The sequence below is a fragment of the Meriones unguiculatus genome, chromosome X, assembly GCF_030254825.1.
Source record: "Meriones unguiculatus strain TT.TT164.6M chromosome X, Bangor_MerUng_6.1, whole genome shotgun sequence".
Lineage (NCBI taxonomy): Eukaryota > Metazoa > Chordata > Mammalia > Rodentia > Muridae > Meriones > Meriones unguiculatus.
This window is the reverse complement of record NC_083369.1, coordinates 66,073,876-66,086,913: the sequence shown is the minus strand read 5'-3', so window position 1 is coordinate 66,086,913 and position 13,038 is coordinate 66,073,876. Positions and strand designations below refer to the sequence as shown.

The 13,038-nt window shown below is 42.9% G+C and overlaps 1 protein-coding gene across 6 annotated transcripts in view; it reads right to left on the bottom strand.

Moving 5' to 3' along the window:
- Tmem164 (transmembrane protein 164) overlaps nt 1–13,038 on the bottom strand; it is a 156,886-nt gene that overhangs the window by 19,510 nt on the left and 124,338 nt on the right. The gene's annotated exons all lie outside the window — the stretch shown is intronic.

Below are 13,038 nucleotides of genomic sequence, written 5' to 3'. Positions count from 1 at the left end.
TGATCACCTCCCCCTGAGGGGAGGGTGCAGCCTTGCCAGGCCACAGAGGAAGATGATGCAGCCGGTCCTGATGAGACCTGATAGGCTATGGTCAAATAGAAGGAGAGGAGGTCTTCCCCTATCAGCTGACTAGGGGAAGGGGCATGGGCAGGGAAGAGGGAAGGAAGGTGGGGTTGGGAGGTAGACGAGGGAGGGAGCCACAGCCAGTATACAAAATGGATAATAATTTTTAAAAGCGTAGATGGCAGATGTTATCTTAATTTAGTAAATAACATGACCTGCTTGAGGTTTAAAATTCTTTTTTCATTATTTGAATACATTCATCTTCACACTTTCTAAGCTGTTTCTTCCTCAGGTATTTTGTCATGGTGACCAACACAAATTGAAGAATGCAGTTTTAATTACCCAGAAGCTATCTTCCTATACAACTCCACGATAACTATGGATACAAGATTCGATATTCTTAGCCACTGAATGCAGGCTCGTGCTAGATTTCCTTTCACCTAGGCCCCTAGTGAGTCCAAATGAGGGCTATACTTAGTATGATTTATTACAAAGGTGGGGGGCGGGGAGAATTGTGTGCTGTGTGCTTACAAAGGAGGTGCATGTGTTCAACACCTACCCCAAAAAGCTAGAGAGCCCTCATAGGCTAAGCTTTTTCCCTCAGTGTGTGCAGTGGGGGCTGACTGCATGCTGGGCCTGTGGCTAAGGCATCTTAGAAGCCCATCTTCATTCATCTCAGTATCACAGTCAGTACTTAAGGAAGAGTTCTGAGTAGGTACAGAAGTTCTAGAGTCTGAAGAGTCAGCTCTAAACTTCCACTCTTTCCAAGTTGCATGTTACAACCTCTCAAAACCTGAGGGACGCTTTAGCAGGAAACTTCTGGACCCCTCCCCCTCATCTTGCAGGGATGGAAAATCTAACAGCATGGAGACACACCGAACAGAAGTGCTATTTAAACATAACATACAGCTATACAGGCATGTTGGGTGCTGTGTACAAAGTGAGTCCTTGGTGAGCTGTGAGCAAGGGGAAGCCGACTACTGGATCATTTGAGGCAATAAGGGTTAATGTTCATTCTGTATCAACCATTCTGAGGGCAGAGACTCAGTCTCCCATAACATAGAACTCCCTGGATGACTGATGAAAACAGCAGGTTTTGATTCAGTAGGTCTGAGGAGCGGCTGGCCTCCAATCTGGAATCTAAGAACCTGCATTGTTATCAGTGTATAACAGGATTCAGCTGACACTGTTTCCTGGGCCTGGAACCCTGGAGGCAGCTGTGGAGCCTGTAATTCCTACTGAAGTGATAAGCACCTCAGGGTGATGCAAAACTCGGGTTTTGTGACAACACAGGAAGTCCACAATGTAAGGAGAACCCTGGAACCTGAGGCTGTACCAAGAGGCCTGGGGAAAGCCACCAGTAAAGGATCAAACAATATAGCCAGGTGGGAACAGCAGTGTTTTCTGGACGGTAATAAAATTAAGATAGAAAATGCGCGACTTAAGCTTTTGTTCCCAGGGAGACCCAGTGACATCCTTCTTAGCAGGGAAAATTCAATGGCTTCTATAGCCTCCCCTACCTGCCCTATTATGTAAGGCCAGAGCACTTTAAATTCCTCCGCTCAGCTCCACCCCCCCACCACCACCACCTCCACCACCTCAGGAGCCTTCTTGCATTGTCTGTGTTTCTTAGCCTTTCCTCTAGCCTTGTCCAGAGAAACAGAGTCAGGAAGCCTAAATGCTAAGAACTTTCCCAGAGCCTTTGCCAGTCAGGATGGGTGCAAAGAAGCAGGAGACCCAACGTAGACCCCGAAGCTAATGATCTTTCCATCAGTGTTGAAGCTCCTAGGCAAACAAAGAGCTTTGGTTCAGGGAGTTCCTGGAAACCGAGTAGCGTAGGTGCTGTGCCTCATTTCTCATGCTGCTGACAAAGCTGAAAACCAAGTGGAAAAGTAGCTTTTCCTAACACTAGGGTTCTTAAACTCCAGTCTCTAGAATTGTCCCCCCAAAGGGCTGCAGAATTGTTAATACTTCAAAACAACCTCTTCCTCACCAGTAAGACCTTGTTTGCCAATTCTAAAGTTAGAGCGCCCTCTGGTGCAAGCAAGAGGGCGCTCCTGCAGCCTAGAGACCAAGCAGAGGAGGGAACAACAACGTGGAGATATTGAAGTCCTCCCCCAAACATAAAGTGTAAAGAATTACAAAAGGTGTCACAGTTAAAAGAATCACCCAAATAACTATAATGGTTTGTGATTCAGGTATGTTACTTTATAAATGCATGCTCTAAGGTTTACCAGCAAATATGACAAGCACCCTAATTTCAAAGTGCTGATGAGCATTGGCAGTATTTGCAGGTGGCTCAGGTATTATTGTGTGGTAGGGAGCACAGTATGTTGGCCAGGGACAACAGGTGTCACAGATGTCATTAAAGGTTGGTCACTTGGTGCTTGCAAGTCCCTACCCCCACCCCCTTTAAATCTGGAGAATCCTTAAATCCTGTGGGTGGACCATGGGCTAAGAACCTGTGCCTAAATAAAAGCTCTAACAACTACCCAAAGGACTCAACTGCTCAATACTGCAGGATGAAGAAAGAGAGCTAAATGAGGAGGGCTACCGAGCTGGTCACCAGCCTAGTAGACAAGGACCAAGCCTACGTTAAAAGTATGCAGATACTCTAGCCACCAACCCTGTGGCTTGCTTTCCTCCCAACAATCCATTAATTACATCAGGAAAGGGAAGAATAACAGGCCACCAGCAACTAATCCTGAATCTGATACCTTTCTCCAAAGTCCCATTCACATTAAGGAGACTGACTCTGTCTCCCTAGGAAGCAGTTCTCAGCAGGGCTAGCTCCTTCCAACACTTTCATTGCTACTGTCAGCCTCTGGACAGAGGGGAAAATGATGCCCGTGGCCCTCTGTATTACTAAATACTTACTCTACTTTTTTTTTTTTTATCCTTTCAAGATCTCACTCTTTCAAGTCTCACTATCACCAATGACCTCCTCAGAGTCACCACCATCTTCACTCAAGAGTAACATCACTTGACTCCCTTTTCGCATTACCCTCTTTCTCAACAGCATTCAGGGGGATGCCAACATTCATGTGGGTGCCTCTTCCGCTATCCTCACCTTGTGGCATCTTGAACCTCCACAGGTCTACTGAATATTGTGACTCACAACCATCCATTTTAACTTGTATGGGCCTCACCTTGGCAAGGATTATCTGACCACAACCTTGGAGAGAGACAGAGAGAGGGGGGAGGGAGGGAGACAGAGAGAGAAAGAGAGACAAAGAGACGGGGGGTGGGTGGTGGAAATACCTACTTGTTCCACTCCTGGTCTCCTTTCTGCCCAGCTCAGCTTGGACTCTTTTGACCTTAAACTCTGGCACCAGCCCTTTAATTTGATCTGGTGGGCAGAGGGACTTTTCATCCTTCTCCTTGTACTCTTATAATCCTTAGAGTAGGTAACTGCAAGGTATCCCATGCTACAGGTGGGTGCTGAAGAAACTGCTTATACCCTATCTAATTGACACAGTGATAAGCAGATGTCATCTCCATAATACTGAACAACTTACCCATCCATACCTATGCAACAGGCACTACTGCAAACACTCCATACATATGATGCCATGTAATGTTCATTAGACCCCTATAAGGAAGGACCACTATTACTCTTATTTTGCAAAGAACTATTATTCTTATTTTGCAAAGAAACTGGAGTACAGAGAAGTTAAGGAACATGGCCAATCATGGCTGCCAAGTTGTAAAAGCAGAATTTGTAAACAGGTCATCTAACTTCAATAGTGAACAGAATATGCTTTTATCACGCACACGTCAGTATAGCCTGTCTCTGGACAGACAGACCTGTCTGTCCTTTCTACTACTCAGTGTTACTGACAGGGCGGGGAATAAGGCAGGACCTACTTTAGCTGGATCCACCGTTTTTTTCCTCTGTGTAGACAGCAGGAATCTGTTAGCTACATGAATAAATGCTACCCAGTGTTCCACTCCACTGTCATTCCTTGGATGACCTGTCCAATGCCGAAAGGTGGTGGCAAGATTGCCAGTCCCGAACATCCCTTATGTCTCTGATATTCAACAGAATCAGTACGACTTAAAAAGCCCCTCCAAGCCAGATGCTCTTCTCCTCCACTCAGGCTGCTGAGTGGTTCAGAGGGAAACCAGAAAAATGCCCAAATTTCTGACTCAGAACACTCTTGTGTTGCTCTCCCATCTTCTAGCATGAGGTTGTCAAATGCAGTGACACCTGGCCATATGCTGCCACAAATTAAACTTCAAACCAAGTTATGAATTCAACTCCTCAATCCCACTCACAACATTTCAATTGCTCAGAAGTTAGTGGTTGGCATGTCTACAGATATAACAGCTGAAACAAAAAGGTAAGACTCAGGTGTTTACTGTTCTGCTAAAATTAAAAAGCAATAAAATGACTCCTAATGACATTCTGCTATACTCAGAGATCAGTGCCTTGCTCAGCCATCATCAAAGGAAGCTTCCTTCTGCAGTAGACAGGAACAAATGGAGAGAGCTTCAGCTAGACAGCGTGCAGAGAGTGAGAGACCTTGGGACACTCAGTTCTAAATGAGATGTTTCCATCAAATACATCTTCTCTTTAAGGGGATCAGGGAACCCTGCAGAAGAGGAGGCAGAAAGATTGTAAAAGCCAGTGGTGATGGAAGACACCAAGGAAACCAGACCTTCCAGACACAACGGGACTGATGTACATATGAACTGATGGACATTGTGGCAGAGTGCATAACACCTACACAAGTCTGGGTCAGATGAGGTCTCAGCACTGAGAGGGTAAGCAGGCACAATCCCCCACTTGTAACACAGAAGCTATCAATCTCCAATTGATAGGTGCTTGCAAAGGAAAAATTAGTTCTCTCCAATGGAGTCTCACTGGGAACACAAATCACACTAAGGGACAGGCCCCATGCTCAGCAGTTGATGGCCAACCCAAAATGAACTCAGTGGTGTTTCTGAGTTTTTGTTTGTTTGTTGTTTTGTCTCTCAATGCTTTGTCTGGTTTCTAATTTTATATTTTTATGTGATTTCTTTGAGTGTGAATGTGTAGGTTTCTGTGTGTGCTTCTTGTGTTCTTTCTTTGGCTTTTTTTCCGTGTGTGTGTGTGTGTGTGTGTGTGTGTGTGTGTGTGTGTGTGCGTGCTAAATTACTTGTTTGTTTCTAATGAAAAAAAGAAAGGCTATGAATTTGGCTTAGGTGGGTGAGAAAGTATTAAGACTCTAGGAGGGAAACCATGATCAGAATATATAGCATAAAATATATTTCCAATAAATAAAAGAAAAAACAAGTACTGTTGCGTAAGTTTCTAATATCAAGAGGTGGAGAGGGATGGATCCCTGAGGCATACTGGCTATCTAGCCTCACCTACTTGGTAAGTGTCAGACCAATGAGGGACCTATTCTCAAAAAACAAAGTGGATGATGCCTAAAGAACAACAGTGGCGGTTGAACTCTGACTTACACACATGTACTGTATACATGCACCCACTCACATACATGTACCCATGAGAACACAAACATGCATGCACGCACGCACACACCAGTTCCATGGATGGTGCTTAAAGAACCTAGACTCCTCTTGCCTTTTGCTCATCACCTAATTCTCCTGTCATTATTTCCAATGCAATCCCAAACCCCTTCATTCTCAGCATGTGCCATAACCTCGTAATTCACTGAATCCTGCTTCACTTTAATACTTTCAAAGTTTTCTCATACCACTGCCCTTGTCCTGGGGAGAAGAGACCATGGAGGGAAGGGAGGAAAGAAGAACAGGAGGGGAAAATGGAAGTGCAGAAGAGGAAAACTTCTTCCATTGGCTCTGTGATGTCCACAGACCCTCACGCTGACACTTGTTATTTCCTGTCTTCTCCATAGGTTGGGTCATGCTGCACTTCTTTCGTCCCCTGTGGTTTGGTTGCTGCCATTCAGCTGAAACTTCTACTGTCTTAGCTTCAGGAAAACTAAACTGTCCTTCTGGTGCTCCAACCATTCCTACAATCTACTGACTGCCTTGTTTTTTTCCCCTTTGTCCACCCTCTGGAGATTGTTTTATCCCCAAGAGTTTTTTTTACCTCCTCGGTTCCTTTTCCTCCTCAGCTACATAGCTCCCCTGGCTGAACCCATCCATTATAAAACTTCTATCACTACTTTTATACCAATGACACTGAAGTCAAACCCTTCCCAGAATTCCCCAAACACTTCTGGAACTTTCTGTCCTACTGTGTTCTGTACAACTCAGTCTGAATAGGTTAGAAGCACTCAAACTCCAACCATTTCCTTTCTGCTACAGATCAAATATGTGTCCCTAAGTCTCTGTTGAAACCTCACTGATAATGTGATACGACTAAAACCTGGGGCATTAAATGGGAACAGTGTCCTTATAAAATAAGTTGAAGAGGACCTCTTCATCTGTGGCACATGCGTGTATGTAGACCAACAGAGGCACTCATAAAGAAAAGGGCCCTCAACAGATTGCTGGTGCCTGGACCTTTTGCTTCCCTGCCTGCAGAATGGAACCATAATTTCGGATGTTCATAAGCTATTTAGTGCATGGTATTTTTGCTACAGCACTCAGGGGAAAAAAGTCACTTTTTAAAATATGCTCCTGCCTTCTATATCTTCTCTCTGTTATCTTACCCTGTCACGTAGACCCAAATCCTAGAAGTCTTGTGGACTTCACTGTCACCCTTGCTCCCACAACATTTCAATTATAAAAATAATTATGATCTTAATGTTTATTATTTATTTAATGATTTAAAACAAATATCCAAACTTGTCATAGTTCGAAATTAAACATGTGTGACTGCCGCCACCTGGTGGTGAAACACAGATAAACATCTGCTCACCGTGGCAAAATTGTTACCTTCGATGCACATATTAAAAGTGCAAAGAAAAAGGCATAAAAGGGAAAATATGCTCTCCAACTGCCTAAATAAAAGACACGTCCAGAAAAAAAAAGTCAGCCCCCTTAAACTAATTTATAAAGGAGGGCCTGGAGTCCACCAGGTTATAGTGTGTGTGAGTGTGCGTGTGTGTATAATAGGTTGGAGAACAGCAGACTGATTATTTCAAAAGGACTAGGTACTGGGGTCAGAGTTCAAGTGATGGGAAACAAGATCAAGCTATGCAAGGTCAGACTTTAAGTGATCTTTAATGTCACATGGAGAAATAGGCATGTGAAATATCCGAGGTGAGAGTTGAGTTACAAACAGTGGACAAAATCTGATCTGAGCTGCTGATTTAGACAGCTCATTCTGATGATATGACAAACAGACATGGTGGACGGCAGAAAGGATATGGGAAAGGCAGAAATGCATGTGAGGAAACAAATACACTAGGCTAGAGGGCAGAACTGGAGAGGAAGGACCAGAAGGTATCCATTCTTTTAAAGGAGTTTGAAGCCAGAACTTCTGAACTGGTCAGTGGAGAAGACTGCAATAGAGTGCACTGAACTGAAAGGGAAATGAAGGAGGATGAGGAAGGAGAACAAGTTAGAAGAAGGGGTCTAAAAGTGAGGAGTTACATGCTGACCATATTCTTTTGAAGTGCCTGTGGCACTCCCAGTTTGCATTGCCTGTCCACAGGCAACCAGCCTCTAGAGTGGGCAAAGCAGAGACACCCAAGCAACAAGCTCATCCAGAGCAGGAGAGTCAGGAGATAGGAGCATCTGGCCCTGGGGAGAAATCAGCATCTCAAAGAAGGGAACAGAAGCTGCTAAATCCACTGCTAATCATGCAATCTGTCCCTGCAGGCTTTTGTGGCTTTAGGATTGATCAAGGCATAATCCCCACCTCCTACCCCCGGAGCCCACAGTCTAGTAAGAAGACACACATGTAAATTCATAAGACACAAGAGAATTAGTGGTGAATAATAATAACTGTAGTAAGGGGAAACCACCTCACGTACCAGATGCTGGAGTATGAATTTGTCATGTACATCAGCTCTGCGGATCCTCAGGATAATCAAGAAGGTAGGTCCTAGTCCTACCCCCTAGCTTGCAAGTGACAAACAGATACAGAGGCCTCAAAGTACGACCCCTTATGCCAGAGCCCCCTAGCAATTGACAATATCAATTTTTGAACCCATGGTTCCAAATCTAATGATTCTATGCTGTGCAGAAGCCAGCTTGCCTGTTTCTTTTTAAATGCCAGAATAAACTCCAGAAAGCACCCTTCAGTTTTCCTTGGGGCACTTAAAGAAGTATAACTATTCCTCCCTCTCACAATGAATACATACATGCATACAGACTCTTCATATATATATATGAATATATATGAAGAGCGAGAGAGGGAGGGAGAGATGGGGAAGGGGTCTTGAGTAGCCTAAGTGGGTCTGGAACAAAATTCACTATGTACCCAAGGATGACCATGAAGTCCTTATCCTGCTGCTTCCACCACTCAAGTGCTGGATTACAAGATTGTGTTAACACACCTGGCTTTTGTCGTATTGGAGACTCAACTTAGGGTTTCATATACTGGTAGGTCAAGCCACATATCAACTGAGGTACATCCACAGCCTTGAATTTTCTTTGTTTTTCGAGACAGGGTTCTTTGGCCATCCTGGACTTGCTTTGTAGACCAGGCTGGTCTCAAACTCAGAGTTGATCTGCCTCTGCCACCCAAGTGCTGAGATTAAAGGTATGCACCACAATGCCTGGCTTTGAATAAAATTTTTAAGCATAGAACATGGAGACTTATAAAAGGAATCAATCATATTAAAATCTAGTTATGAAAATATTTTCAAATAGAAAATATACATTTCAAAGTTGAGACAAATAGAACACATTTTTGGGCTATTTGCAGCAAAAGTAATATAAGAGGAGATCAGTGATTTATATTAAGAAAAATATGCTTGAGAGTTGTAGAAACTGTAGCTTCTTGTTGTTATTCAATGGCTGACTGAAACACTTCATTTCACTTGGAGTTAATTCAGTTGTTTTTGGGGTTTTTTTTGTTTTGTTTTTTCATTCAAGGTTGTGGGCCCCAGGTGTGCTAGATTCCCATAAGTCTAGTAGACGGTAGAGATAAACTGAGATCAGGATTCTACAAGTAAAAGTAAAAAGAAAGTGTGAAGCTCATAGACAAGAAAAAATCAGCTTAGAAGATGCCTGGTCTGTTATATGTACGTGCCTGTGCATTAATACAGTCTAAACAGAGCCTTCACTCACTCACTCCGCTCTCAAATCAACAACAAAAACTTTCTGTCCTTCAGGGGCCCAGAGTATACAGGGACAAGAGACACCTGTGCAGCAGGTTGGACGAAGAAGGACTGCAAGAGAGAAGGAAGCAGCCAATGGAGTGGGGGGTGGAGTTTCTGTGTGTACTTCCTGGAGAAGGCCATTGCTGAAGGAAGTTTAGAGAATATTGTCCAGGCCACAGGCTGGCAGGGAGAAGACCATTCTCAACAGTAGGTGCAGCCCTGCAAACTGGAAGCTCCGAGCACACAAAGGATTCTGGTATCATCAAGTATCAAACTGCAAGGAAGAGGCTAAAACAGATAGGGTAGGAGAAAAGTTAGAGGCCAGGTTATGTGAGGTCTTTATGTGCACTAGACATAATGGGAACAACTGAAAGCTTCTAAACAGGGAAACATTTGTCGAATCTAGTAGAATGGAGTATTAAGGTAAATGGAAAACTCTCATCACCAAAGAAGGTGACAACCAGGGATGGACCCCAAGGAATGGTTCTATATAGCAGGAACTGTTATAGTTATTTTAGTAATAGCTATTTATTACACCTACTTTATAAATGAAATTTGAAATTATCAAAGGAAAAACACAGTGTATACAAAGTTTGGCGCTCCCTGAAGTTTCAGGCACCCACTGGAAGCCTTGGCCTGTATACCCCACAGATAAATAAGGGAGGATTACTATAGGTTTATATATCACCATGGAGAAGGAAAGGACTTCTTAACACAACTCAAAATCCAGGATCCATCGAATTAAAGACAGAAATTAAAATTACAAAGAAATTCTGTATGACTAAAACCACAATGTCTGCTAACCCTGAATATCCACATGTAAAGATCTATTGGGACGCAATGTATCTGAAGACTGACAGAATAGAAAAGCTAGTGCACAGAGAAGGCACAGAGTTCAAAGAAGGAGGAATCAACTTCAATCCGAAATATATATAAGAAAGCTCCACTCCCACCCTGAGGGAGGAGTAGCCTTTTCAGGCCACAGAGGAGGACTTTGCAGCCAGTCCTGTTGAGACCTGATAAGCTAAGGTCAGAGGGAAGGGGAGGAGGACCTCCCCTATCAGTGGACTGGGGAAGAGGCATGGGAGGAGAAGAGGGAGGTAGGATGGGATTAGGAGGGAAAAGGGGAGGAGGCTACAGACGGGATACAAAGTGAATAAACTGTAATTAATATAAAAATTTAATTAAAAAAAAAGTTTCCAAGCAGGGAGTGGTAGCACGTGCCTATGATCCCAGCACTCAGGGAGGTAGCAGTAGACAGATTTCTGTGAGTCTGAGGCCAGCCTGGTCTACAAAATGAGTCCAGGACAGCTAAGGCTACACAGAGAAACCCTGTCTCGAAAAACCAAAAAAAAAAAAAAAAAAACAAACAAAAACCACGGGTGGGAAAGGGGTGCAGAGAAGGAGGTGGTCCAAGAGTGTGGCTTAGTGGTAAACTACTGCCCTGAGTTCCATCTCCAGCAAGGAAGGAAAAGCCAGCAGACAGTAAGCAAACATGTTTCTAAAGTGCTTAACTTTTCTCAAAGAAAAAGAAACAGAAAATAAAATTGAACTGATTACTTTTTTGATAAAATTGAACTGATATAGTTTTTTGTTTGGTTTCTTTTTTCACCTACCAGATAGGCAAAAATACAAAAGACTGGAAATATCACTGTCTTAGTAAATCTGTGTAGAAACAACCCAAATGCACAACAAAAAATAAATTAAGGTCCACTCTTTTAACCCCATGTCACTATTTAAAGGGAAGGGACCTCAACCCACAGTCTTGACTAAACATCTATTTCCTCATAAATGGAAGATAACAGAGATACCTCCCCTAAAAGTGTTGTTGGGATCAAATGCACTAACTCTTGAAGGAATACCTGGCATTACTTGTGTTAGAGAAAGCACTGTTATTCTTATTACATTACCTTCTATCACCAATATTATAGAATATAAAATGTAAACCAATATTATAGAATATAGAATGTAAAACAAAGGGAAAAATACCTGTAAGCCTAGCTGAAACAGTTCTCTAAGCTAAAACAGAGCAACAGCCCCAATAACAACAGCAGCAGCGGACATGCTGTTTTTAAGTGTTTGTCATAAGGAATGATTTTTTTTTTCCATTTCCTTGTATAGTTATCCCTTGATATTCAAGGGACTTGGTTCCAGGAATCCACATAGATACCAAAATAAGCAGTGCTAGAGATGATTATACAAAACAGAACACTGTTTGCACATAACATACACAAACCTTCCATATAATTTAAATCATCCCTAGATAATTTACAATACCCGATACTGTATAAACATTATACTAAACATTGTTATACTATATTGTTTAAGGAACAATAATGAGAAAAGTCTGTACATGTTCTGTGCAGAAAATTTTTGCAAAAATATATTTTCAAATAACGTTTGATTGAACCCAGGGATGTAGAAGGAAAGAGAACCCAGGGAGCTGGTGAGATGATACAGTGGGTAAAGGCCCTTGTTGCCAAACTGGGGACCTGAGTTTGATCCTCAGCCCCACCTCTATGTGGCAGAAGGAAAGAACCAAATCCTGCAAGTTGACCTCTGTCCTCCACATGCATGTTGTGACACACACATGCATACACATAAATAAGAAAACAAATGGAGTAGAGGCCGTGGACGCAGAAGGTCAACTGTAGGAAAGAAAACAGTGGAAGAATAAGCCAAACCCCAAAGTGGTTGTTACCTCAGGTGGAACAGAAGAAGAAAGGACACTTTTAGTATCAGTTTTTTGTATTTTAGATATTAAACTAAGGTTTGTAAATTATAGAAAGGAGCTTGAAAAAAAATTAATGTGTAAAATAAGCCAGCATTATGCCCATTCTCAAAACTTTCACTGCCTGCCCTGTGTTGTATAAATAAGACCAACCTCTACTGGTTCACAAAACCTTTTTATTATTGACTCCACCTGTCGCTTGGATCCACTGTCACAAGACTTCTCCCTCACTCTCAGCCTTGCCAAAATGCATTCTGTCCAGTCACAAGAGTTCATGGTCCCTAAAGCTCTATGTGCCTGATAAACTCCCACTTATCCTTCTGGTCTCCATTTAAGTGTTACCTCCTCAAGGGAATTCTTTCTCTCTCTCTCTCTCTCTCTCTCTCTCTCTCTCTCTCTCTCTCTCCCTCAAGGCCCCAGACAAGATCCACTTGCTTTGCCTTATTCTCTTTATAAGAGTGTGTTTCCTTCCTTCACAGCACTCATCTTTGTTTGACCCTGTTTCAATAACTGAATCATTTCTATCCAGCCCCAGCTCACAACAGCTGAGTGGGAAGGACTGTCTGAGTTTGCTCATTAGCTCACCTCAGTGGCTAATGAGGAGACTGTCTGAAAGAAGGCACTAAATAGAGAGTAGATGAATGGATGGATGGTTAGAGGGGATCCTGGGGGCAGGGGTCTTCCAAGATTTTACCTGGACTGACTTTGTGGTGTCATTGTGTAAGATAAGAAAAACAGAAATTCTGGAGGAGAAGTGAAAAGGGCAAAAATGCAGCCAGGCTGAAGCAGGTGGGTTGGAAGCACTCAGGTACAACTGGTGATGAGCATTCTAAAAAAATAAGCCTAATGACCCACTGGCAAGATGGCTCAGCAGGTAAAAAGCTTTTCCCATGGGACTTACAATCTGAGTTCAATGCCTGGAACCAACATAAAGGTAGAAGGAAAGAACCACTCTCAGAAGCTATTCTCTTGCCTCCACATGCATGCATGGCACATAATTCCCAGCCCCCAATATATGTCTCTTCCTCTCCCTACACAAACACACATATAAATGAT